General features: G+C 37.2%; 1 protein-coding gene across 11 annotated transcripts in view; it reads left to right on the top strand.

Moving 5' to 3' along the window:
- The first annotated feature begins 6,542 nt into the window (after positions 1–6,542).
- Arb2a (ARB2 cotranscriptional regulator A) overlaps positions 6,543–27,100 on the top strand; it is a 383,888-nt gene continuing 363,330 nt past the window's right edge. For 10 of the 11 annotated variants that reach the window (XM_070031085.1, XM_070031089.1, XM_070031095.1 and 7 more), the window contains exon 1: positions 6,548–6,686. The gene's annotated coding sequence lies outside the window, so the exon portion shown is untranslated. Of the gene's footprint in view, positions 6,687–27,100 lie in introns of all 11 variants that reach the window. The other variant, XM_070031084.1, reaches the window with a different exon arrangement.

Here is a 27,100-nt window from a genome sequence, read left to right on the forward strand (position 1 = left end):
AGCATCTTTACAATAAAATAAAGTTAATAAACTGCTTTGTTAAGTGTCAACTCTTTTGTACAACTAAAGATAGTAATAAAATAATTAAAAATAAAAACAAAAAGATTCTTGTAGAACAAACCAAAACCACAAAAACTCACTTGTTTTTATCCCTAATATGTGCACACATATTGTCTTATCATCCAGTTCTCATATTCCTGAGTCAAAAGGAAGTTCAGAAACTTTGTAAGTATCTTTCCCAGCTAAGAAGAGTTTCAAGTATACCTTCTTTTAAAGTATTTCATAATACAAGCAGCCTTAAAATGGCTGTACTATGAGACAAAATAGACAAAGTGAATAGACCAATCAGGAAAAACAAACATGATATGATTCCATTATGCAAGCCATCTAAATGAGTCAAATTTATAGAAACAGAAAAAAAGTAAATGGAAAGAATGGTGTTTACCAGAACTCATTGGTAGAAGTTTTTGTTTAATGGGTGGAAAATCTTTTATTTTTAAGTTCACTAGTATAATCTTATGTAACATAATCACGTGTGCCATCACCTTTACCTAATTCCATTGATTAAAAGTAAGTCACTGAGTTGAGCACCAGTGGCTCTTGCCTATTGCAGTTCTAACTCAGAGCCAGCCCAGGCAGGAAAGTCTGTTAGACTATTATCCAATTAACCACAAAAAACCACACCCACACACACCCCTGCCCCCCCCCCACCCCAAACCAGAAGTGGAGCTGTGGCTCAAGTGATAGAGGATTGGCTTTGAGCAATGAAGCTCAGGAACAGCACCCAGGCCCTGCATTCAAGCTCCAGTATTGGGCATAAACACACACACACACACACACACACACACACACACACACACACACACACACACACACACACACACACACAGGCACGCACGCACATACGCACGCAAGCATGCATCTCTAATTCTCACTTATTCCATTCATGGAATCACAAAAAGGGAGGGAATCACAAAAAACATGAATGTGGAAGTATCGGGAGCTCCCATCCCCATTAATAGAATAGAGTCTTTGGGTATGGTACCCCAAGATTTGGACCCTGATCATCCCTGGGCTGTCTCAAGAGGTATGTCAAGAAAGGCAATTTGTTGTACTCATTATCTTGCCCATGTAATTGTAACCCCTCTGTACAGTATGTTCACAATAAAAAAGAAAGAAAGGCAATTTGTATGAAGCCTAATTTGCTACTTTTATTTTTCTGTTCATACTTTTTTATCTTAAGCAACTTTTGTTTATTCTGAATTCATAGTTATAGTTTGTTTTTTTTTTCTTTTAAGGCCTATGACCCGTTTTGAACTTTTTGTAAATAAGGAGAAATAAGAGGTATATGGTGGAAGCTTCAGCATCTCTCCTGCAGGAGCCTGAGGTTGAAGTTGCTGTTCCTCAGTCTTGTCAGTTACTTTTCGGCTTCACTTTTGGGCTTTCCTGTTTGTCTTTTACCATTCTTGATGCTCTTCCTTAGTTCATCTGCATAGGGTCTCTTCTTTGTTACTCAGATTTCTATTGACAGAATCCAACAAACTTCTACTCTACTGTCTTGCCTGGCATCCTCTAGAATAAATAAATTAAAAATAAATAATCTGCCAAATAGAAGCAATTATGTTTGGCTCAGATACATTATGGCTGGATTTTTTGCTCTTGGCTGGCAAGCTGAAATGAATGACTCCCTAGTCATACTGAAAATTCTGGGAACGAATGAATCTGCCCAGGAAATATCTTCCTGGAAATAATGTAGGGTTGAGTTCTAAAACAACAAAAACTAGTTGTAGTCGCACAATGATCTATTTTTCTTAGTCCTCAGCAGCATGGTAGCTATGAGTGGCATTGTATCTAAGTACTGACCAGTGAGATGTAAACAAAAATGCGTTTTACAACTTCAGGGAAATTCTGAAAAGGCATTCTTCTTCTCCTTTTGCTTCCAGCTAGAAAGTGAGAGCCTAGGTGAAAACTCCTGTCTTGTTCAAATCACTATTATTTGGAGTGCAGTGTCACAACAGGCAAATCTTCCCATCTTACAAATACATAATGCAAGAGGAAAATAATAGAGAGCTGAGCTTGATGTTACTTACATTGTGTCTCTGAAAAAGATACAGAGTTAGGAGGCAGGCAAGAACAGTGAAGACAGACCAGAAGGGAAATTATCCTTGACGAGAATAAAACCCTTAATTTGACAACTGTGGGAGAGACCAACTGGCATATCTATTTTCCACCTTTATCTCCTAAAGAAAATTATGACTACTGAGAAGCCCAATTCTCTGTCTGAGGCACTCATGCTATGCTGATTGCTGGGCCTCTTTAGAAATGCATGCCAATGTAAGAAGAGAGAGTGTACTTTGCCAAATGAGAAGTTATAGAGTTCAGGTCCGTGAGTTCAAGCCCTACTGCTGCCAGACAAACTGGAAGCCATAGATTTATTCCTCCTGTTGATACTCCTATCATCTGACATGGGAATTTTCATCGAGTAGGTGTTACCATTTTTGGACTTTCAACATTCCAAACTGGGAGCTAAAATAAAGCCTCTTTTCTTTATAAAGTTAACCTATTCCATGGATCTCATTACACTGACAAAAATATAGAACATTTCCAATTCCTGCTTTCCTTTTCTCATAATATGATTGTCCTTCATTTTCCTATCCATAATCTATAAGTATAGAATACATCATTGTTTTTATTATTCCGAATAAACCATGTGTTATTTAAGAATAAAAAACACCCACGGTTTTTTATCCTCATTTAATCATTTCCTAAAATGGATACACACACACACACACACACACACACACACACACACACACACACACACACACACACACACACACAAATTTAAAATAAATCACGCTGAGTGCCACTGTCTGACTGACACATATAATCCTAGCTACTTGGAATTTTGAGAATGGGAGGACTGGAGTTCCAGTCTGGCTTGGGCAGATACACTGTCTTAGTGGAAGTTAGACAAGGTGATATGTTTGTGATTCCAGGCTTATTTTACCATGCTGAGGCAAAAAAACTAAAGGCCTCATGCATGGTAAGCAAGTACTCTACCACTGAGTTACATTCCCATACTCCAAATCACTAACTCAAACCAACTAAGAAGTAAAGCTAGAAGGTTCAAATGAACTTCTATGTTTGAGAGATACATTATGAAGGAGCTGAATTCTTCTCTGACAGACTGCCTGCCATCTGAGTTGGTCACAGGGACTTACCCAGGGCATGTCTTACAATGAATGAGATTTTTTTTCTTGGTATCACTATATTTTCACTGTTGAATATAAAATGAATCTAAAAAAGAAACCTTGCCATTATTATGCCACACATCACACATACCTACTTGAAGTTGGCCAAAGGCAGGAATGTTAGGTAATTGTCCGACTTTAACTCAGGAATCAGACCTCACTCCAGTAGAGTTGGTTAATGTAAACATAACTCTGCCCTCAGCAATTCACATCTAATAAAATTGTTTCCTTTAATGAATTTGTCTGAGCTGCCAAAATATTGAACCTGGGTTCTTAATCAAGGCAAGTGGGTTTTAATTTATTTTTAATTTAAATGAAGATGTAATTTGATAATGTTTGTCTATTGTGGTTATTGAGATAATTTGAAGTGAAGGGTATGGTGGATTGATAAGAAGATGGATGCCTAAGGTGGTGGCCTGGAACAGGAGGAAGAAATGCCAAGTATGGTATAGGGTATTTCTTTGATCACCCCAGTGATCAAAGATAGGCCAGCTGTTAGCCAGGAGGGAACAGATCTCCTTTCCTTTTCCTTTATCTCTGTCATATCTTGATGTGCAAAAGAAGAGAGGTGGGGAAACAAACCAGAGTTTCTGGTGTCCCTAGAGATGTATAAATTAAAACTATAAATAAGCTAGCTTGTAAAAAGTAGATAGCTGCTGTTGAAAAGATTGGACCATTTGTACTATATACAAAAAAGAGAATTTACACTAAATATGTGCTCTTATCGTAATAGTTTTTGCTAAGCCATACACAGGGTGTTGTAATTCTAACAACACATTTACTCCCACACAGAGTTTTGAGGCTTTTTCTTTCTCCTCACAAATCTGTAGAAGACAGTTTTATCACTGGGTGAAGCAAGAGTCTATGCCACCATTTAATGCAGACAGGAGTAAGGGCTCATTTGGTTTCAACACATAATAACTTCACTCTTTGTTGTGACACCACTAAATAAAGTTTCCCATTCATTGTTATAACAACATATTTATTTCTTTTCTTGAACAACAAATCATTTATAATAAATCAACACTATATTTTTCATTATCTCTAATTTTCAGAATAGGATGGCCTGTTGTTGCTTTACAAAATTTGGGATACCTGCTGAAAGGCTAAGGGAAAGGCTGAAAGAGTAATGCAAGGCTCATTCATTTCTGTGTGAGTCTAGCTGAACTATTGGCAGAAACACCCACAGGATCAATAATAAATAAAAGTATGAAATTCATTTTTCTAATCTTTGAATGGACCTCCATCCTGCATTAACACTGAAAGGTCATGTCACCCTTTTTATTAAATAATTTTTATTGATATTAAGTGGTTATATAAATTACACAGTATTGTGGGATAGTGATACTTAAAGTCACAAACACATTTTAAACTTCACAAGGAAAATCATCATTATCATGGTCTCTAAAGTTTGTGAATTCTACAAGCTTTAACTATACAACTGTTTCTTCTCAAGCTGGGTGATGAGTACATTTCTTTCCTTTTGCTTAGTGAAAGCTGTTCCCTCTTTCTCGCTAACTCCCTCTCTCCCATCACTGCCCTTGAGTTGCTTAGTTCATTTTTATCAATGTCTAATGCAGCTGATGGGCCCCTCAGTTGCATTTTTTCCTGTTTCCCTCTTATTCTGTGCTCTCCTCTTAGCTTCCTTCAGATGCATGTCATTCATCTTCTGAATTAGTTCCATATTTTATATAAACATTGATACATTATGACTAACTAAACTTTATATTTTTATCCTGATAGGATGTCAATTGAAGTTAGTCTCAATAGTCACCACTTGGATCTGAAGGTTTCTCAGACTTCCCTCTTGGTGATCTTGACTGGAGGAGTACTAGTCAGATATTTTGCCTGCTATCTTTGTCATAATTAACAAGGATTATGAAATTTTAATATTCTTTTCAGTTTCCAGAATCTACCAAATTAAACATGTGTTGTATTTCCTCATCTTTTAAAAAATTCTTTACTTTCCTTATCTGCAGCACAATTCAAATTATATCACATGGCATACAATGCTTTTTAAAATTTATCTTCTTCAGTTGAAAATACTACCCTATATACTATTAGAACTTTGGCTACAAATTAGTCTTAACAGTCTTGAAATCCCCTGGCTCCACAGTTAGTCTTGGCTTATTCTAGTAGAGTCCATCTTTCCGTAATTATGTTCATTTATACTGTACCTCTTGTACCTTCAAAATCCTCACCTCCAACCCAATTTTCAACACTCTTCTTCCACATACTACCAAATTTTTCTAATCTAGCATTTAAGATTCATTCAGTGAACATTTATTGTGTATTTCTTGAAGGCATGTGGATAGTTGAGAATATGTTAAATAAAAGAAGATAAGGTTATTGCTCTCACTGAGTTTCATTTTAGTGGATAATATAGCAAAGAGATCAAATTGTCCTTTGTTATGAAAGAAAGAAGGAGCAAAAGTAAGTCCAAATATTGTGGGAGTACAGTGTTCTCAAAGAAGCCTGGGATCTCCTCTGAAGAAATTGTAAATGTTTCTAGCTGACAGCCTTTCCTTCCGCTTAGCTGAGGAAAGAAACATTCTCATTCAGTTTTATGTCTAATCAGCCTTAGTTTGTAAATTACCAATTGTGGAATAAAGTGGTTTAAAAAATATTATTTTTCTTTTAAGGAGAGTGCCATCTAAAAGTCACTCACAAGTTTCCCATAAGCAGTTTCTGAAAAGAATGATTTTTGACAGCGTTGATCTCATTACATTTCCCCATTGTTTATTCTGGATCTACCTTTAAGACAGACAACTTTCAAACCTATGCTTTAGTAAAACAACACAGACAGCCCTAAAATTTCCATTTGCTCAAGTATGGTAAATTCCGACGGTCATTAGGACAGTCCTACTTTACACAAAATTTAGAGGGAAATTTATTTTTCCAAAACTAGTCCTGTTCTATTTTTATTTTATTTTTCTGGGGTTGAATGGACCAGGGAAAGCCAGATAAACCATGAGCAAGAGTGTAGAGAATTTACTGTAAGGATATTGAATGAGTTTTGAAATTCTGCTTGCAGAACAAGGGCTCAGGGTGGTTTATCTTTTAAGGATACCCATGCAGTCTTCAGAAGGAAGGCTGAGTACAGTCCTTGTACAGAAAAAAAGATGGAGAGAGAAGAGACATTGAGGAAGGGAGGAGGAAAATCAAGGACATGTCCCTCAATAATTTCTACTGTTTTCCTTCCACTAATCCACGAAGGGCCAGGCCCCGCCCACTTCCGAGTTGTCATTGCTGCCGTCGCATGCGTGATGACGTTTTAGCCTCTCAGACCCCGGAAGTGCAACTCGAACTTGGTCGCGGCACGGATCCCGTGAAGGAAAGTCCTCACCGCCGCCCGGAGTTGCACTCGCGAGCTGGACGGCCAGGCCTCCCCGACCCTTCCCCCTCAGTCCTGCAGCTGGGGGCAGAGCTCAGGTAGGAGCTGGGTGGGCGAAGAGGAGCGCTCCGGAGGAGGCCTGGGTTCAAACCCGAGCCGGGGGCTGGTCTGGTCTGTCTGGGAAGGGGAAGGAGGTACCCCCAGGGCCCAGCTGTCAGAAATCACGCTCGTTGCCAGGGCACAGCCCTGGCCTGGGGCCTGCTCCCGGGCCCCTCGACGGACAGCCCCCCCCTGCCATTCCACTCCCCAATGTGGGGGTGACATGTGCATTCCTGGGGCGCTTCACGGTCTAAACGAGCTCTCGATGTTCTGGGAGCGCTGAGGACGCCCAAGAGTCCTGGGCCTTGACTTTCTCAAGGGGGGAGCTATTGAAAAATCTCTCGTACAAGTGTTTGATGTTGTTTGTGCAAAAATGTGTTAACTGCCAAAAGCTGTATCAGGAAATCTGTTCCCTGCAGAGAGATGAAAGCGCCGTTAGAAAACACTCTCTGACCCGCGAACATGCGTGCACATTGGTGGGGAGTTTTACCAGGATGCCATAAGGAGTCTTAGAGGAACACTTTTGTCTTTGAAATAAAAGTCTCGTGTGTTTTGGAAGCAGTCTTTTCTCATCCAGGTTCTTAACATGCTCTCTTAAGTATTCCAAGGGTTGTGTATCTGTTGCACTTAGTGACTGGTTTTGGCCCTATTGAAGGACAAGCAGTATTGGGTGCTTCTCCATTTTCCCAAATCCTCAAAAAAGCTGTGGAGCGAAACGTGTGTGTATGTGTGTGTGAGAGAGAGGGGGGGGGAAGGAGGGGGTATGCAAAGCCCTTTCTAATGTTTTTTAAAACGCGTGCAATGAGATGGTCGTTACCCAGTTCATGGTTTTTGCCTCGAAGATGAGTCAAAGCTATATTGCTTGTTCTTATTTTGTATCCCTTCTGATGAATGACAGGTATACTGTATTTGTTTAGAATATTTAGAAACTGAATCTTACAGCACTTTTTGAAGTGGCAAATTAACATCTTGCTTTCAGTACTAGTACTAGGCTTCTTTCTTTTTTTGGTAAGAGTCCTGGAGCCCGACTCAGGACCTGTGCGCTGTCCCGGAGGTTTTGTGCTCACGGCTAGTACACTACCACTTGAGCCACAGATCCACTTCCAGTGTTTTGGTGATTATTCAGAGGAGATAAGAGTTTCAATGGACTTTTCTGCCCTGAACTGGCGATTCTCATATCTCAGTCTCCTGATATGACAGGAGGATTGCAGACATGAGCCACTGGTTCTCAGCCTTTCTGGCTTTTAAATTAGGTATATTTCTTATCCAATAAAGTCCACCTTGCAGAACCAGGGTAACGTGGGTGGCTTTTAGGCTATGGATGCTGTAATACTTGTAAATAATTACCAGTAGTCAGGTAAATGTCTGTGAAACTGTAAGCATCCATCTATTCATTCATTCAAGATTTTTTGAACATCTTCAATATGCATGGTAATGTTCAAAGCACTGAGAAAACCTTAGAGAAGAAAATAGGATGTCCTTATGCTCTTGGAGTTTTCATTCTGATGGGTGAAGGACCATCAATAACTAATGTAAGTAAAGTAATAAGTAATGTAAGTAATGTAAAAAAAGTGGCAAAAAGATCTATAAAAAGAAAAAGAAAAAGAAAACAAAAGGAAGAGAGAATGAAGAAAATGCTATTTTAGATAGGATGGGCAGGCTTAGCATCTTTAAAGGAGACATTGTGTAGAGACCAGAACGAAGTGTGGGAGTGATCTCTGTTGGTATGTCAGTGTGTATTAGGCTAGCACAAACCTTACACATTCTTACTGCTTAAAAATCTTGTGAATATTGCTGGGCACCGGTGGCTCACACCTGTAATCCTAGCTATTCAGGAGGATGAGATCTGAGGATCATGGTTCAAAGCCAACCCAGGCAGGAAACTCCATGAGACTCCTATCTCCAATAAACCACTAGAAAACTGGAAGCTCACCTTGAGCTGAAGAGCTGAGGGATAGCGCCCAAGCCCAGAGTTCAAGCCCCATGACTGACAAAAAAAAAAATCTTGTGAATATGATTTGTTGTGTGCAGTTTAATTGTTCTACAACTGTCATTCCTGTTCATCTTCAGACCGTTCTCATCTTCCCTAGCTGAAACTGTATCAATTAAACTTTAATGCACTGTTCTCAACTCCCTTCTGTTCATGGAACAACAAGTGTGTTATCTTTATCTGTGAATTTGAATACTGTGGGTACCTCTTTAAGGCCAATATTGTAGGCATGCAACACTGTCCTTTTGACTTCGTTTAGAATGTCTTCAAGTTTCAGCTGTGGTAGGGCTTGTGACACAATGCATTTTCTTTTTAAGGCTGGATATAATTATATATTACTTTTTATTTATCCATTTGTTTATCTGTGCATATGTGGAATTTCTTCCGCTTTGGTTATTGTAAATAATTCTTTCTGATATGTGTGTTAAGTATCTGTTCTCAGCTTTCCATTTTTTGGTATATCTATTCAGAAATGAAATTGCTAGATTATATGGTAATTTGCTATACTTAGAATCTTAAATGTTCCCCCAAAGGCTCATATTTTAAAGGCTTGGTCTCCAGAGAGGCACTATTGGGAATTGGTGAAACTGTTAGGAAATGGAACCTAGCTAAGTGAGGGTCTGGCTCAAATGATAGAGCACATCCCTGCCAAGCTCCAGGTCCTGAGTTCAAACCACAGTAACACATAACTATGCGTGTGTGTGTGCACGCACACACAGAATAAGAAGAGTCTAGTAGGATTTTAGTTTATTGAAGTTATATCCTTGAAGTGGATAGTAGAATCCTTCAGGCCCTTTCCTCCACTATGCTTTGCTACCTGGCTATCAGCCAGTGGTTTGCTCTGTAACCTGCTCCATTCTTACCACAGGTCAAAGGCAATGTATCCAGCATTACATACTGAAACCTATAAAACTGTGAGGCAAAGAGTCTGTTCTCATTGTAAGATTATCTTAGTATTTGATGTAGCAATTGAAAACTGAATAATGCAAATTTTGTTGAATTTATTTTAGGAATTGATACCACAGTGGCTACTCCACCAGCAATATCCAGGGATTACAATTTCTCTCAAACATTACCAGCATTTTTCTACATTCTCACCAAACATATTATATATATTTGGTGCTGGCCTTGGGCCTTGAACTAATGGTGTTGTCCCTGAGCAGCTTTTGCTCAAGGGTAGTACTCTTAACACTTGAGCCACAATTCCACTTCTATCAGTTTTTTAGTAATTTATTGGAAATAGGAGTCTCATGGCCTTTCCTTTCCAGGGTAGCTTTGAACTGTGATCCTTAGCCTGAGTCACAACACTTGGCCAACACACACACACACACACACACACACACACACACACACACACACACACACACACACACACACACACACCTCATCTATATCTATATCCATCTCTCTCTCTCTATATATATATAAATGTCCATTCACATGGGTATTATTAGATCAGGAGTATCTGTTTTTTATTTGATGAATGGTGATGTTAAGCTTCTTTGGTTATATTATTTGGTTCTGTTAATTTTTTTGTTTTTGAGACAGGCTCTCACTAGATAGCTTTAGTTGGCCTGGAACTCTATGTAGCACATAATCCTCTTGCATAAGTGCTCTACCATAAGATCAGGTTTTAATAACAGATTTTTAAGATTTATCCACCAAGTTTTTAGAGTTGGGATGACTTTTAAGATAGCAGCTATCCTGTATCTTGGTGTTTTTTAAACCCTGAAGTAAATATAATTGTAAAAACTCTGAATTGTATAGACATACTACTTGCAATAATACCAGACCTATAAATAATTTAAAAAAAACACCTAAAATCCTTAAGGCATCTTTTATACAATGAGCAAACTTTGTTACACCAGATTGTGATGAAAATAGTTCAGGAAAGCCAAAGATCATCCTGACTTGCTTCGTTTTATTCTTTTTAATTGGAAGAAAGGAGATATATAGATAGGATAGCTATACCTATGAAATAGACTTCTTTTGTTGGCCTCTTGAGAGGCAGGAAGAATAAACAGAAAAGTCAACATATTGTGAAAAACCAGAGAAAAGATAGGTTGGATAGAAACCTAGCAGGAGAATGTGACTTGATGGGCAGTGGCAAAGGAGAGCAGTCTCAGTGATAAACAATGAGCACTGTAACTGACAGCAGAGGAAAGGGGAGCCAACCACAAAGTGACAGAAATGAATACAGATCCACTAACTGGAGTGGGATGGAGAATAAATGAAAGTAGGCAAAATGCCTACTCAGAATGTGTGCTGCAGGGGAACATTGCCCTGAGTAATCCAATAAAGTCTACTGTATATCACGTAGAACTTGACAAGTCATATGGTCAACAGTCATAATTTGGAAGATATGCAGTGTTATATAGCCCTATAAAAATAGACTTAAGTTCTTCAGACAATTGGAGTTAATCCTAGATAGTACAGATTAATAATCTCTAATGCAAAAAACCCATATCCCACATGTTCTGAAATTTAAAAAAAATTGAGCATCTACAATGATACCTAAGCATTTCAAATTTGTATTTGGATTAAGGATGCTTATTCTGTAAAATGAAAATATTCCAAAATTGAAACACTCTAATGTCTGCAACACTCTGGTCCCAAACATTTTGGAGAAGAAATATGAAGCCTGTAATGTTATACCCTTTTATCTATTTATCCAAGTGTAAATATGGTATTTTATGAGTTTTTTATTATTAATAAGTTTTTTAGTGTGAAAATACTGTACAGAGAGGTTACAATTACACGAGCAAGGTAATAAGTACATTTCTTATCAAGCATTGTTGCCTCCTCCTTTGTTTTTCCCCTACCATCTCTGCCCTCCCATCTCCACCACTACACTCCCCGCTCTCTCCCCCCACCCCCCGCCACGCCAAAGTTGTAAAGTTTGCTTTTCAACATAGCATTTTGTTCATCTCATTCTTGTAATGGATCCATCTGTATACCTATTTAAACAATTTGTTTTTTTTTTTCCTTCCCCTCCCCAAACTATCCCAACATCAAATACAGTGAAAACAGGGGTTATACTGTGGGGGAGAGACATACAAAGCAACAAAACAATCACCTTATAAATATGTTAGAAACAATAGCAAGAGAGAAAAACCACTTGTGTCCTTATCTTGGAGTTCATTTCGCCTAACATCATCTTATGTGACCTTTTCTGCTTGTCTCAGACATATATTAGTTATTGCAAATAAGGGAAACCATGGAACCTAAGTTTCTTTGTGCCTGGCTTACTTCACATAGTATAATTTTTTCCAAGTCTTTCCATTTCCTAATAAATGGGGCAATGTCATTCTTTCTGATGGAGGCATAGAATTCCATTGTGTATATATACCACATTTTCTTGATCCATTCATCTACTGAGGGGCATCTGGGTTGGTTTCATATCTTTGCTATGGTAAATAGTGCTGCAATAAACATAGTTGTGCTGGTAGCATTAGTGTGGTCTTGTTTGTGACCATTTGGGTAAATGCCCAAAAGTGGGATTGCTGGGTCCAAAAATTCATATGGAACAGTAAAAGACACTGAAGAGCAAAAATGATCCTTAACAGAAAGAACAGTGCTGGAGGAATATCAATACCAAATTTCAAACTCTACTACAAAGCCATAGTAATCAAAACACCTTAGTATTGGCACAAGAAGAGACCTCAGGACCAATGGAATAGAATTGAAAACCCAGAAATGAACCTAAAGACCTATAGCCACCTAATCTTTGATGAGGGAGCTAAAAAAATAGAATGGTAGAAAGCCTCTTCAGTAAATGGTGCTGACAAAATTGGTTAACCACTTGTAGAAAACTAAAGCTAGATCCTTATATATCACCCTGCACCAGAATCATCTCCAAATTTTATGAGTTTTAAATGAAGAAATTTCAGGTACAAGCATGCATATATAGACAGTAAAGATCTAAGAGCTGAGGGATATAATATTATTATATTTGTAAGTTTATTCTTTTATGCCAAGTAGTGTGACAAGTAGTTTGATTGCTTATACTAATGTAAGAAAGGGACATAGTTCAGTTTTTGCAATAATGGGAGTAATTATGTAAGTTTGATTTTGGAAAATAATTTTTATCTTAGACTTTCTGAGGAATTATCAATCGAGTCATTGGAGTGTTTTGTTTTTATTACTGATATATTTCTTTTTATGTTAGGTGTTTGTGAGCCATAAAGGAGACTATTAGAATATTATACTCTATAATACTGTATAGAACTGGTTGTGGTCTTGCACACCAGGCATCTCAACAGCCTGAGGGACTGAGCAGGAAGGTCACAAGTTTGAACCCAGCCTGGCAATTTAGCAAGATACTTTCTTAAGATGAACTGATTTTTTTTTAAAGGAATTTCACAAGCATTTATTAAAACACATAAGGACGGTTGGAAATTTAAAGAGGCCTTTGGTACTTCAATCATTCATTGCAAAAAGCAAGCTGAACAGCTTCCTGGATTTTTTGTTGTTGTTGTTGTTTTTTTTTTTTTAATGCAGCGTTATTTATTAAAAGACAAGTTATGAAGTCATTTTAGATGACCTTTGACTTTTCTTTTTTTATATATTTTATTTTATTTTATTTGAGAACATACTGTACAGAGGGATTACAATTACATGGGCAGTATAATGCATACAGATGTCCCTAGGTTTTGTTCTAGGATCAACAAAATTCATTTTTTTTTAAACTGGAGGCCATTTGGAACTTTTTACTTCAGCGTTAAGCACTTTGATCTGTACCCTGCTTGTAAAGATTCTTTTGCTATTTTTTTCTAGTTTGTCAAAATATAAAGTCAATTTGTGTTAATGTATTGGACAGGAAATTGTGATGAGCATCTATTGTTTAGAAGTAATGGTTAATTATGTTGGAGCAGTGCAAGTGATTGTGATGATAAAACTTATCTGCATTTGAAGTACTACGAAGACTGCTAAGAAATTGGATATTTTAGTCTCATCATTGAAAACAAGTTGTTTAAAATAACCATATTTATTCTGGATATTTTTTGAACAAGAAACATGTACAATTATTTATATCAAAACAAGCATATGCATTTGAGTTTTTAGCTGTGTTAATTAAGAATGTGAGGTTGTTCATTCTCAATTTCATTCTGTTTTTATTTCTTAAAACAAAGAAAGACTCTTAGCCAGGTCAAGCTTTATTACTGCAAACTTTGAATTATGTAAGCTGATTATATATATATATATATATATATATATATATAAACACACATACATATGTACACACATACACATGTATATATATATATATGTATGTACATAGGTACATATATATGTATTTAGATAACATTTTTCCCCCAAAGACTGTTAGACATTCATTTGGCAAATTTAAAGAGTGCTCCTTCTTCCCATGGAAAATAAATTATTACTGAATTGGAAAAATCACTAGACAATTCAATAATGAGGAGAACTAATGAATCTGGATGCTTAAGTGACATCTCCTAGCTAATTAAAGATTATAATATATGTTACCTGTTGCTGTGTAATAAATTACTCCAGCCTCTGGCATCATGAAACAAAAGCCTTTATCTCACAGTTTCTTAGGGTCAGAAATGTAGGAGCCACTTAGTTGAATAGTTCTAATTTAGGATCTTTGAAGAAATTAAGGTGACAACCAAGGTTACAGATATATAATTTGAGTCTGTAGGATCTGCTTCCATGTTTACTCATTTGGCTCTTGGCAAGAAGCTTCAGTAGGCATCTTTGTATAGCTGCTCACAACTCAGCTTCCTAAAGCGTGATCTGAGAGAAAAAGAGCACTAAGAATTGTCACAAACGTTTACAACATAAATTTCAAAAGTATCATACCATATATGTTTATTTGAATTAGGGATGGGAAGGGGAATAACAGAATGGAGAGACAAAGGACAAGGAAGGAATCAATGCAACAGTGATATACACAAGACAAAAATATGTTGGAAATGATCTGTACAACTTGGGGGCAAGGGGTTAGGGGGGAGGGAAAGTAGGAGAAAATTGAGGGAAGGGGTAACAAGTGTCCTTATTACCTTACTTATGTAACTGTAACCCTTTTTTTGTATATCACCTTGACAATAAAAAAAGTAAGGAAAAAGTATCATACCATTATCCCTCCTATCCATTATTGGTTATGCAGACCAATTCTGCTATAGTATGGGAGGAAATAATATGAGAGTAACCCCCTTTTCAGCACTTAGGACTCACTAAGGGAACAGCTTAGAGGTTGTAACAATCTACCCTCCAGTCTCCAATGATTCATATCTTTCTCAAATTCATTTCCTTATTCCCTACTTCCCATGGCTCTGATGTGTCTTAACATATTACTATGTCATTTCTAAGTCCACAGACCATCATGCATATCAGGTTTTGGTATGAAGGAGGCTTCTTGGATGTAGTCTTTTGCATAATGCTCCTTGATTACAATTCTTTCCCATTTGTTTTTCTATATTCCTAATAGCCAACATAAAGTTGTACAGGATAACTGCCTGTATGTGCCTGAGTCTTAATTTGTAAAGAGGACCAAGTGATGATGTGGAGAGGACAACACTTTGAAAAAAGAGTTTAATGTTGCTGCTCATAGTTCCTTTGGAAATGTGAGGCATGGATCCACATACAAGGCTTCAGAAGAAACACCAGGTTTTTGTCAGGAAGTAGGCAGATTAAAGAAAAAGCTTAGGTAAACAGTTTAGGATTGACTGGTTTGAATAATTCTGTGTTAAAGGAGTGAGCTTTAACTTGATTGGTAACTGTATGGGATAATTTAGGGCAGGCAAGAGAGATGTTAACCTTATGAATTGGATAAAGATTTACTTGGATATGTAAGTTGGGAATCATACATTTGTATAGGAAATTTTTGTGCTTATAGGCAACTAGGAATTAGCTACTTTTGGGGAGAACTATCTCTCTCAAGTTCTATAAGGGCTCCAAATGTCAGAACAGCAAGGAGCAAAGGCAATTCATGTAATGGGCTCAGTAATGAATAGGTGACAGATAGATTAGTACAGAACCTAAAAAACAAAACAGAACAAGCAAACAAAAACGTCCTCCCAAAACCAAAATGCTACTCTAGGCATTCTTTATTCCAAATGAAGGAACATAAGACATAAAAATGTGTCTTTGATTTACAGCAATTATAAAAGTCACAGGAGCAAGTAACAGTTGATGCTCAACTTATAAAGAAGGTATGCCCTACAAAAACAACTGTGAGTGAACATATGGAAGTGGAAAATGTCTTTAATACTCTTAACTTATTGAACATAACTTAGCTGCGCAATGTACTGCAGTGTAAAGGCTTTCTTTTGTGATGGCATGGACAGGGGAGCTGCAGCCTACTCCAACATCACAGGAGCACGTGGAGCTTCATAGCACTAGTTGGAAACTCATTCAATCCAGAATTCCAAGTATCGCTTCTACTGAATACATATCATCATAAACTTGAAAAATCTTAAGTTGAGCTATCAAAACATGAGGATCTTTTGGACTGGGAAGGTGACTCAGTGGTAGAGCACTTACCTTGCATGCATGAGGCCCTGGGTTCAACTCCTCAGCACCACATAAGCAGAAAAAAAAAGCCGGAAGTGGCGCTGTGGCTCAGGTGGTAGAACACTAGCCTTGAGCTGAAGAGCTGAGGGACAGCACCCAGGCCGAGTTCAGGCCCACGACCGGACCCCCCCGCTCCAAAAACCCCCCACAAAACTTGAGGATCTTTTGCATTGGAAATTCCTTGGTTCGTTTTCAAGCAAGTCTGGGAATAATTCTCCATAGTTTTCATGGTGTTGATTTTTAACCCGCTCCCTCTTCCCTCTTTCCTCTTCCCTCTTCCTTCTTCCCAACCCTCTCCCCTTCCTTTCTCCCTTCCCCTACCTGCCTTTCTTTGCCCCCCCCTTCCCCTCTCCAGTGCAACCATTAATATTTTTCAAATTTTAATAAAACATTTAAGTTGTTCTCTCTGCTTCCTCTTTAGCTCATGTTTTCTTGGAAATCCCTTGGATTTAGTATTTTCCCAGCACAGTAGGAATTGTGAATTTAAGAAGTCAGCTCACAGTAGGATTTTTGAGTTTAAAAAGTCAGCTCCAAAATGCTCGTATAATGGGTCATTTTAAAAGGGAAGCCATTGTATGATGTTTGTAATTGTTTTAGTGCCTGAGCCTTATTGTAGAGAATATAACTATTGCAGAATTGAGAAAGAGCTTGCTTCTATGTATTTCCAATTCTGTGATTTTATGTATGGGTTTTTGTTTGGGTTAGTTTTAGTTTAGTTTTTGGTTTATTTTTGAGACATAGTCTCACTGTGTACCACAGTCCAGCCTTGACCTCTCAGTCTTCCTGCTTGATCTGTTAAGGGGTCCGGGGGAGGGGATTCCTCGTCCCTTTGATAGGTATTTCATGTCCCACCATAGTTCACCACGCAGAGACAGTCTCATGCAAAAAGATGGGTTTATTGGGGAAGTGGGTAGCGAAATAACTGGCCAGAGACGCAGCACAGAATCCAGAGCTGAAACTGTGACCCTGAGCAAGTCCTCAAGCTGGGGTTTTTAAGGGGTAGGTTACAGAGAGTTACATAGGCTAGCCATGTAAGGCAGGTTTGGCACATTTTTATTGGTTATAGTTATTTGACCTTTAAATTCATTTGTTCTTCATGGTAAACATCATATATAGATATAATATATGTATATACATATAATTTGCAATAGGCAGCCCATAGTGGGACCACTCGGTGGTGGTCTTCAATTGGTGGACTTAATGCCCTGTTACTGAGACAAGCATGCAAGGTTACTGAAGCAAAACCTAGCAAAAACAGAGCCTGAGCCACAGGAGCTAGGCAAAACTTAATCTTGACTTGGTCAGCATGACCAGTACTATCAATGCTATTGACATTGGAAATTATTTTTATTATAAGCTTCTGGGTAATACAGAAACTCAAAGCAGCTAGTGATACATCTCAAGGTTGTCAGCAGCAAAGCTGCAAAACTGCCAGCTTGGTAAACGAGTGAGGGAGAAGTGTTCTTTTGCTTTTTAGCAAGGATGGAGAAGGGGCAAAGGCTGACTACTGGTCAGCCTTTGTCTGGGGTTTTTCTTTACCAAGAGGTTTTGCCCTTTATCAATAATCTTGTTCTGTTTTCTGATTTCACATTTCTTTTCAAATGGATATTCTTTTCTCAGGGAAAAGGGGGTTGAGAGGAGAGAGTAATCCTGTTAACAGAAGAGGGACTGAGGTCAGACAACAGGAGAAACTTTCTGCCAGTGAATAGCAACTCAAATATTACACAGCCTTCCAAGTACAAGCATGAACCACCATGTTCTCCTTGTTGTGTAGAATCAGTGTGTTTGTGTGTGTGTGTGTATATGTGTGTGTGTGTGCGTGCGTGCGCATGCACATGTTGGTGCTGGTGCTATGGCTTTAACTCTGGGCTCTGAGCTCTTGTTTGGCTTTTTTTTTTGTCAGTTGTGGGGCTTGAACTCTGGGTCTGGGCGCTGTCCTTGTGCTCTTCAGCTCAAGGCCAACGCTCTACCACTTGAACTACAGCACCACTTCCGGTTTTCAAGTGATTTATTGGAGATAAGAGTTTCAAGGACTTTCCTGCCCGGGCTGGCTTTGAACCGTGATTCTCTACTTCTTGAGCTATATACCTCCACTTCTAGCTTTTTACTGGTTAATTTGAAAGTAAGAGCCTCTTAGACTTCTTCCTGGGCTGGCTTCAAAGTGATTCTCAGATCTCAGCCTTCTGAATAATGAGGTATAACAGGTATGAGCCACTGGAGCCTGGCTGATATGTTGAATCTTTAATTACTAGTGTGCACAATGTCCAACTTATTTTGGTACCCCTGGGATATATTTATATGTGTGTAAGAATAATTTTAAATAATTATTAATATGAGCATTTTCCGTAAAAATAAAGCCTGTTAATTGCTTTTTTCTCCCTTTCTTTTTCCTTCCCCCTATCTCTCCCTCCCTCTCTTTCTCTTTTCTATCTTTCTCTCTCTCTCTTTCTTTCCTTCCTTCTTTCTTTCTTTTTTTTTAAAGGAAAATTTCTGATTTATCTATAGTCAGATTTCAGGGACTCAGTGCTTGAAGTCCTCTAGCAAAATTAGTGTGTACTTTGAACGAACACAATATAGACTTATTTCATATCAAGTGTAAACCTTTGAATATATATGTACAGTAAGGTTGGTGCTAATTCTATGTCAGATTAAGCAGCTTTATAATTTTATTACTGACAAAGCAGCTTTATAATTTTATTATTGTTAATTTGTATACAAAAAGGACAATTGAATGAATCAACATCTGCTTTTCAGAGAAAGGAAGTTAAACTCATACTAGGAAAAGTATTTTCAGAATTTGTTATAGTAATAAATAGAAATGAATTTAGCAACATTTTATGTTCAGAAAGAGCACCAGATGAAATGTTTTATGCTTGTTTTATTCTCATTCCAATATCAAGTCCTCCCTCCAGTGGCTGTTGTTACAGCATTTCCCTTTCTTACCATATTTTAGAAAAGCAAGGAAAGTCATTTTCTCCCCTCAGGATTAAAGTCCATTTTGCATTATGTCAGAGTACCATCTGATAATCCTCTGTGGTAAATGTTGTCTTATGATTAGATGAACCTAACATTTAGCAGCCTAGGGAACAGATTATTCTGAGTTAAACTTTTAGGCCCTATCATACATTTACAACTTGCTTATTACTATTCTTTATTTCAAGCATTTAAAAATTTATTGATTTGTATCTTCTTCATAGACATGTTTTGATTACTGTACTTAGGAGTGGAGGAATAACAACCAGAGGGGGGAAAACATAAATAACAATTGTTATTTTTAAAAGTGCATCATTATTTTCTAAAGTACCATATTACCAGGTTATAAGATACATTATTTTTTTATTCAAATAAAAAAACCTTACTTTGTCTTTTTAATAGCAGGTATAAACACTTCTGACATTTAATCTTTATACAACCTATTAGCTTAATTCAAAATAGGCAAGGAAATCAGTTAGGTTTCCAAAAGAGTAGTTCATTGTTATGAAACTACTATTGAAAGGATTCCCAATTCCTGAATGTCTTTCCAATGTCAATAGCTCCTGAATGCTTCTGTTAGGGTTTATCTCACAAATTTTTGAGTAAATAGATGGGATTAGACTCTCAATATTATTACCGAAAAATGACCCAATGAAAATTATAAATGCAATGTTATGAAAATTATATTCTTTTATTTTTATTTATGTAACCTATGTATATTTGTATTATTTTATATTATATACATATATATGTGTATATATCTCTATTTCTATATACGTGCATACATACAGTGTGTGTGTGTGAGCGTGTGTGTGTGTGTGTGTGTGTGTGTGTGTGTGTGTGTGTGTGTGTGTGTGTGCGCGCGCGCGCGCACGCGCGTGCGCCAGTTCTGGGGCTTTAACTCAGGATTTGGGCACTGTCCCTGAACTTTTGTGTTCAAGGACAGTATTGTACCACTTGAGCCACAGATATACTTTTGGCTTTTTGGTTAATTGGAGATAGCCTCAGGGACCTTTCTGCCTGGGGCTAGCTTTGAATCAGATCTCAGCCTCTTGAGTCTTTAGATTTATAGTGTCAGCCATCAGCACCTTGCATTAAGTATATTTTTGTAATTAAAAGATGATTATGTGTAACCAGGATTATTGTGAGTGGTTATACAGATACTATATACTGATAAACGAGTAGTTTTGTTAATATGCAATGCCTAAGTAACTCTTGAACCAAACAATATGATTAACATTTGTATATTCACCACTAAATCAAGACTCCAATTAGTAACTTATACTATCTTAGGTGTTTTTCCCCATTTCATGTCTTTTTTCCTTCTTGGCAGTAATTACTATTTAAAATTTTGTGTTTAATGTTTCATTTTTTGGGGGTGGGGGTGGGGTCCGGGCGTGGGGCCTGAACTCTGGGCCTGGGCGCTGTCCCTCAGCTCTTCAGCTCAAAGCTAGCGCTCTACCACTTGAGCCACAGCGCCACGTCCGGCTTTTTTCTTTTTGCTTATGTGGTGTTGAGGAATTGAACCCAAGGCCTCATTCATGCAAGGCAAGTGCTCTACCACTGAGCCACCTTCCCAGCCCATGTCTCATATTTTTAATCACAAATTGTGATATAAAAAGTTGTTTTAAATTAATTTGTTTTAAATTGGCATATAAATAAATGGTATCATACTGTGGTCTTCCAAAACTTGGTTATTTATTCAAAAATTAATCCATGTTTGCTAGTGTAATTGTGATTTCCTTTTTACTACTGTATAATCTTCATCTTTGTCCTGCTGATATACAAAAGTGTGCCTCCTCTCCAATAATTATAGTAGTTGCTTTTTTCCCCATTTGTTGTAGCTGGCCTGAAAGGACCACCCCCCCTCCCACCCAGTGATCTTTTTGTCTTGACCATGCTTTTGTGCTTCTACACAAAAGCATAGGGCTGCCTTCTGTATCAATAAGAGTATCAAGAAAATAATGGTGAAGTTTTATTTGCAATTGTGGATTTCTTCCTCAAACACGTCTTGTGGAAGTCCTCAGGCAGCCTATGATGGGAGCTACCAAGGCCTTTAACAATGATCAATACCAATAATATATTTCTGTGAGTAAGTCTTCTTAGAAGTAGTAACTTCAGCCCCTCTGCACTTCAGAAACTTACAGAACTTATCAAGGTATTTTGAATGCAAATTTAAGAACCCCAGTGAGAATCCTTGGCTGAGAGAAATTGGAGTTGGCCTGGAGGGTGTGTGTGTGTGTGTGTGTGTGTGTGTGTGTGTGTGTGTGTGTGTGTGTGTGTGTGTGTGTGTGTGTGTGTGTGTGTGTGTGTGTGTGTGTGTGTGTGTGTGTGTGTGTGTGTGTGTGTGTGTGTGTGTGTGTGTGTGTGTGTGTGTGTGTGTGTACATGTATATATGTGTGTATGTATGTATTAATTTTACATTGATTATAAAATGGCATATACATTTGACCCATGTAAAAAGACTGCTTATTGGCATATTGTTTTTCTAAAATTTTGAGCATTGAATATTCTTTTTGAGAATTACTTTATACTTAGCTACAGTTCAACCATTTCTATTATACAGTGAAAACTTCATCAAGAAGACCATTTAAATTCTTTCTTTTGACAGGCTTCAAAATTGAGAATTGTTTTAGTTCTTATTTAATTCTTCACTTAAGTTGTAACATTGTCTTGTATGAGATTTTCTATTCTAATCTTCTTGAGTATCTCCTTTTTGGTAGATGAAAAGAAATATGTAATTTAACAAGTTGATTTCCAATTTTGGAACTTATAAAAAGCAGTGTCTTTTTAATATTATTTTCTTCTAAAACCTTTTGATTTTATTCTTTAAGTTTTTCTTTTTGATGTTTGATTTCTGAAAGCATTGTAAAGAATAGTGGGGAGTATTTTTTTAACCTTAGTTTCAATTCTGAATGGCAAAATGAATATTCTTGGACAATTTTGGTTGACAGTTTTAATCTGTTAGATAATTATATCAAACTTGCCTAAAATGACAAATTCTAACACTTCCTAATAACATAAAATAAGCGTATGAACCTTCTATGTAAAAAGTACTGGAATTATTTTTCTAGTGAAGTTATCCTTTGTTTGACTTTACCAGAATGTTCTGGAAGATGGAGGTCATAATGAAGCACCCCTTACATTTTAGGATGCTTTAGGCTGATTTACTTGGTTCCAAAGCTGAGAATTTTTCATACTGAGATATTTCTCATATCTGTCACATCTCTTCAAGTATTAGCGATGACCTATAAGACAATGGGTATGAAAGGAATTGATGACCTTTAGACCATTGTGTACTTTTAGGAGATAGTAGGAGTGGTGTTCATTAGTCTTTAGGAAACACTTTATGTGAGCCGGGCACCAGTGGCTCACGCCTGTAATCCTAGCTACTCAGGAGGCTGAGATCTGAGGATTGTGGTTCAAAGCCAGCCCGGGCAGGAAAGTCAGTGAGTCTCTTATCAAGTGGTAGAGCGCTTGCCTTGAGCTGAAGAGTGCAGGGACAGTGCCCAAGCCTAGAGCTCAAGTCCCAAGACCTACAAAAAACAAAACAACACAAAAAACTTTATGTGAAGTTGGGATATACATACTTAGTCTTTGACCAGATACACCTTAAGTAAAGTTCAAAAGGAATGTAAAAAATGAATTGTTCCAAAAAGCTAATTTCTATTATGATTGCTTTTTTCTATGTCATCTGAGAAACTTGAGTCATCACAGAAGATAGTATTCTTATTGTTTGTTCTTAGGGTGCATCCAAAAACACATATCAACATCTCTATTATATAAATGAGATTGATTTTAGTATCCTTCCAGGATTTTCAGCATAGTTAATTGGAACTTACTTTCCTTCCTTCCTTCCTTCCTTCTCTTCCTTCCTTCCTTCCTTCCTTCCTTCCTTCCTTCCTTCCTTCCCTCCCTCCCTCCCTCCCTTCCTTCCTTCCTTCCTTCCTTCCTTCCTTCCTTCCTTCCTTCCTTCCTTCCTTCCTTCCTTCCTTCCTCCTCTCTTTCTCTTTCTTTCCTTCTCTCTTTCTCTTTCCTTCCTTCTTTCTCTCTTTCTTTCCTTTCTTCCCTTCCTTCCTTCCCTCCCTCCCTCCCTCCCTCCCTCCCTTCTTTCTTTCTTTCTTTCTTTCTTTCTTTCTTTCTTTCTTTCTTTCTTTCTTTCTTTCTTTCTTTCTTTCTTTCCTTCTTTCTTTCTTTCTTTCTTTCCTTCTTTCTTTCTTTCTTTCTTTCTTTCCTTCCTTCCTTCCTTCCTTCCTTCCTTCCTTCCTTCCTTCCTTCCTTCCTTCCTTCCTTCCTTCCTTCCTTCTTTCTTTCTTTCTTTCTTTCTTTCTTTCTTTCTTTCTTTCTTTCTTTCTTTCTCTTTCTTTCTTTCTTTCTTTTTCTTTCTTTCTTTTCAGACAGGGTCTTACTGTGTGTATCCCTGGCTGACTATAAGCTCCTCATGATCTTCCTGCCTCAGCTCCTGATACTGGCCTGGAATTAGGCACATGTCATAACCCTGGATTTAAAAAAAAATTTCTACAAGAATTACTGGTGTTTCTTAAGGAATTTATGGTTTGAAAATAATTTCTACATTCTTTCATGGGAGCTTACCTAGCTACTAGGTGGTAGAACCACAATTTCTCTTTCAATGTTGTTTGGTAAATTAAGGAATTAATTTGGATTAGAAGCATGTATTCTTTGGTTGAACTAAGGTTTGATCCAAACATAATTGCATTTTGTGGAGAAGCTACTTTTTTCTATGCACCAGGAACCTGTATTACACTTGGGCTTTTTCTTCTGTGTCTGCTCTTTCTTCATCCGCCTCAACCATACTTCCTGTATATTTGCATACCACACCTCAATAAAACATCTATCTATCTATCTATCTATCTATCTATCTATCTATCTATCTATCTATCTATCTATCTATCTATCTATCTATCCATCTATCTATATTTTTCTCTCACTGTTGCTCTAGAATTGTATGCTAGCTAGTTTTAGTTTGAAGGTAACTTCATTGGTGAACAACAGTTTTTTCTTTTTTTAAAAAAACTGTTATTTGGATAGGCCTTTTGGTTCCCCACACATCCTGGTACCAGTTTCAATTAGTGTACTTTTAATTGCTGATTGGCTGTGTTGGGTTTGATTTCCAGAGCCTGACTTACTGAGCATGGATTGTTTGGGGTTAGCCTAGCATTAGAGCAGTCCCAGGGGTTTCAGATAATTAACCCAATTTACTTGTCCTATACAACACTTTGTACTTTCATTGTATCCAAATGTGAAATGCAAAGGGCTCTCTGCTACTCCCCCACCCTCTGCCATATAGTCTATATCTAGTTTTATATTTAATATCTACCTAAAAACAAATACTAAAAAGTAAGCCTTGTGTTTATCTTTCTGTACATTTTATAAGTGCTCACACTGTATTTTGAGCAAACGGAAAATGTTGTACTGTTTCATGTTTTGAAATGCTGACTGGATAAAGATTACACATGACAAGTTATTTATAGCTTTATTTATACATAGTGGATTCTCGGTTGGAATCATAGAAAGGAAAAAGATATGATAATTGCTTTGTGTAGTTCACAGAATGAAATCTCAAACTGAGATGTTTTGAATCTAGTTTGTACTGTAACCATTTCTAGGAAACCATATTTAAACCTCAGTGGTTATCATGAAGTATACAACATGTCAACTGTGTCCCAATTCACATCAGTAAAAACCTTCCACCACTTTATTCCCTATAACCTAACCTCCATCAGATAATGCTAAATAAACTGTGTTGAGTGCACATATTAATATATATCAAATGTACCAAGCGGCTTGCTGGCTGCATTTTCAGGAGTGTTTATCTGTGGTCATGCAGGTTATAACTCTGAATTTTTATTAGGAAAACTAAATAGAGATTTTATAATATTCCTGATTTAGCTTTACCAGCTGTGCCACAGTCATGGAAAATAACTCAAGAGGGTAAAAATCTAACAGTATGGAAGAATGCAACAGAGAAATTGCTTTTGCTTTGTGCTTACTTGCTCTGCATCTGGTATTATAAGGTTTAGGGTCAAGTGGAGTAATTAATAGTCTCCTAACTTACATACTGCTACTCCAGTGAACTGAATTTTTAGGTTGTGTCATCTAAAATAAAAACAATGGTTATATATTGGTATTTTATCTTAGGAATCTTGAAAATAATTCTTTACAATGTGACTGTCAACAACAATATATAATGTTGCCTTTATTAAAGGAGCCATAATGAAATAACTATGTACATTTCTTTTTATTTAGGAATCAGATAATTTGGGCCCATTGAGGAATGATCAAATAGTATAAATAGAAGAAATACTGGATTACTTGAAAGATAGAGTTAAAATTGTAAGGCACTTCTTGTAGATAATTTATTTTTGGAATTGTAGCAAAGGGCACTGTGGAACCTCTTATAATGAACATCTTTGTTAATTTCTGAACCAGGGTATGCATAATAAAAGATTGTGAGTAAAATTTGTGTACTTATTTATGGGACTCTTCAGATCTGACTAATTTCTGAATGTAGGTAGATAGCACTTACAAGTATTGCTTTGGTAATAGAAATGATCGCTCTAGGTCTGTCTACGTTATTTGTGGCGGCTTTGCAGTTTAATTTCATCTAGTCAGGAAGCCCCTAGACAAGCAGTGCCTATGTCTATTTAATTCACTATTGCAGCTCCAGGGACTTGCTCACTGCCTAAACTATACACTAGGATATGTTTCTCCAAGGAATTTAGATGCATTTTATTCCTGTTGAATTTATCATTTCGAGTTAACTATTCACAGAAGAAAAATAACAGCTACTTCCATGCTAAGTGAACATGTTTTCTCTGTCAAAAGTGATGTTAAACAGCTTTCTCTTTTTATGATAAAATACCTGAGATAGTCAACTTGAAGATTTATTTTGGCTCATAGTTTTGTAGGCTTTAGTTTATGGTCATTTAATTCCATTATTTTGGGGCCTTTGTCAAGGTAAAACATCATTGTTGGGAACATGTTGTGGAGCAAATTATTCACCATGTGGTGACTGGAGAGCAAAGAAAGAGATAGGAAAAGGTTAGAGTCTCACTATCGCCTTCAATGGCATGTCACAGTGACTTAATTTCTACTAGGTCTTACCTTCTAGATGTTCTTCTATTCCTAATAGTGACTTAGGCTGGTGAGCCTTTGGGGGACTCTTTGGACCTAAACTATAACAGTTGTTTTATATTTTAGGAATTCTTTTTAGGAGCAACGATGCTATTGTATAGCAATAACAGTGAAAGTTATACTGGAAATTGGATACTCATATACACATACTTTTATAGTACTTAATTTTCAACCACTATTATATATTTCACATTTATAATGAAGAAAATGAAGTTTTGGGATATTAACTGACTTGTCAAATGCCAGAGATCTATTGTTAAATGGTGAAGCTAGGATTCATTTCACCAGTTAAAAATATGAGACCTACTATTGATTCAGCTCTTAACTACAGATAAGATATCACACTACATGTTCTTGTTTAATCTTACTATGAGTGAAGGATGATATAACTTCCATGTAACAAATACGGGAAAGAAGCACAGGAAACTTAAATCATTTGTCATAGATTCATGACTAACTCTACTCACGGCTGAGCTATATCACAGCACCTACAGTTAGAGTTGAGATACAAATAGCACTTGTAATAACCAATATTTTTGTAGCTGCACATATAGCTTAAAGATATTTTTCAGACCAGGTGTGATGGCTGTAATCCTAGCTACTCAGGAAGCAAAGATTAGAAGGATTTGTGGTAGCAGGCTAACCTGAGGAAAAAATGTTGTAGTAAGGTTCCATTTCAACAAACAAGCTTGGTGTGATGATTTCTGCTTTAATCTCAATTGTGTAGGGGGCATAGATGGGAAGATTGTTGTCTGA

Source organism: Dipodomys merriami, unplaced genomic scaffold (genome assembly GCF_024711535.1).
Source record: "Dipodomys merriami isolate MVZ:Mamm:240054 unplaced genomic scaffold, mDipMer1.0.p SCAF_20, whole genome shotgun sequence".
NCBI lineage: Eukaryota > Metazoa > Chordata > Mammalia > Rodentia > Heteromyidae > Dipodomys > Dipodomys merriami.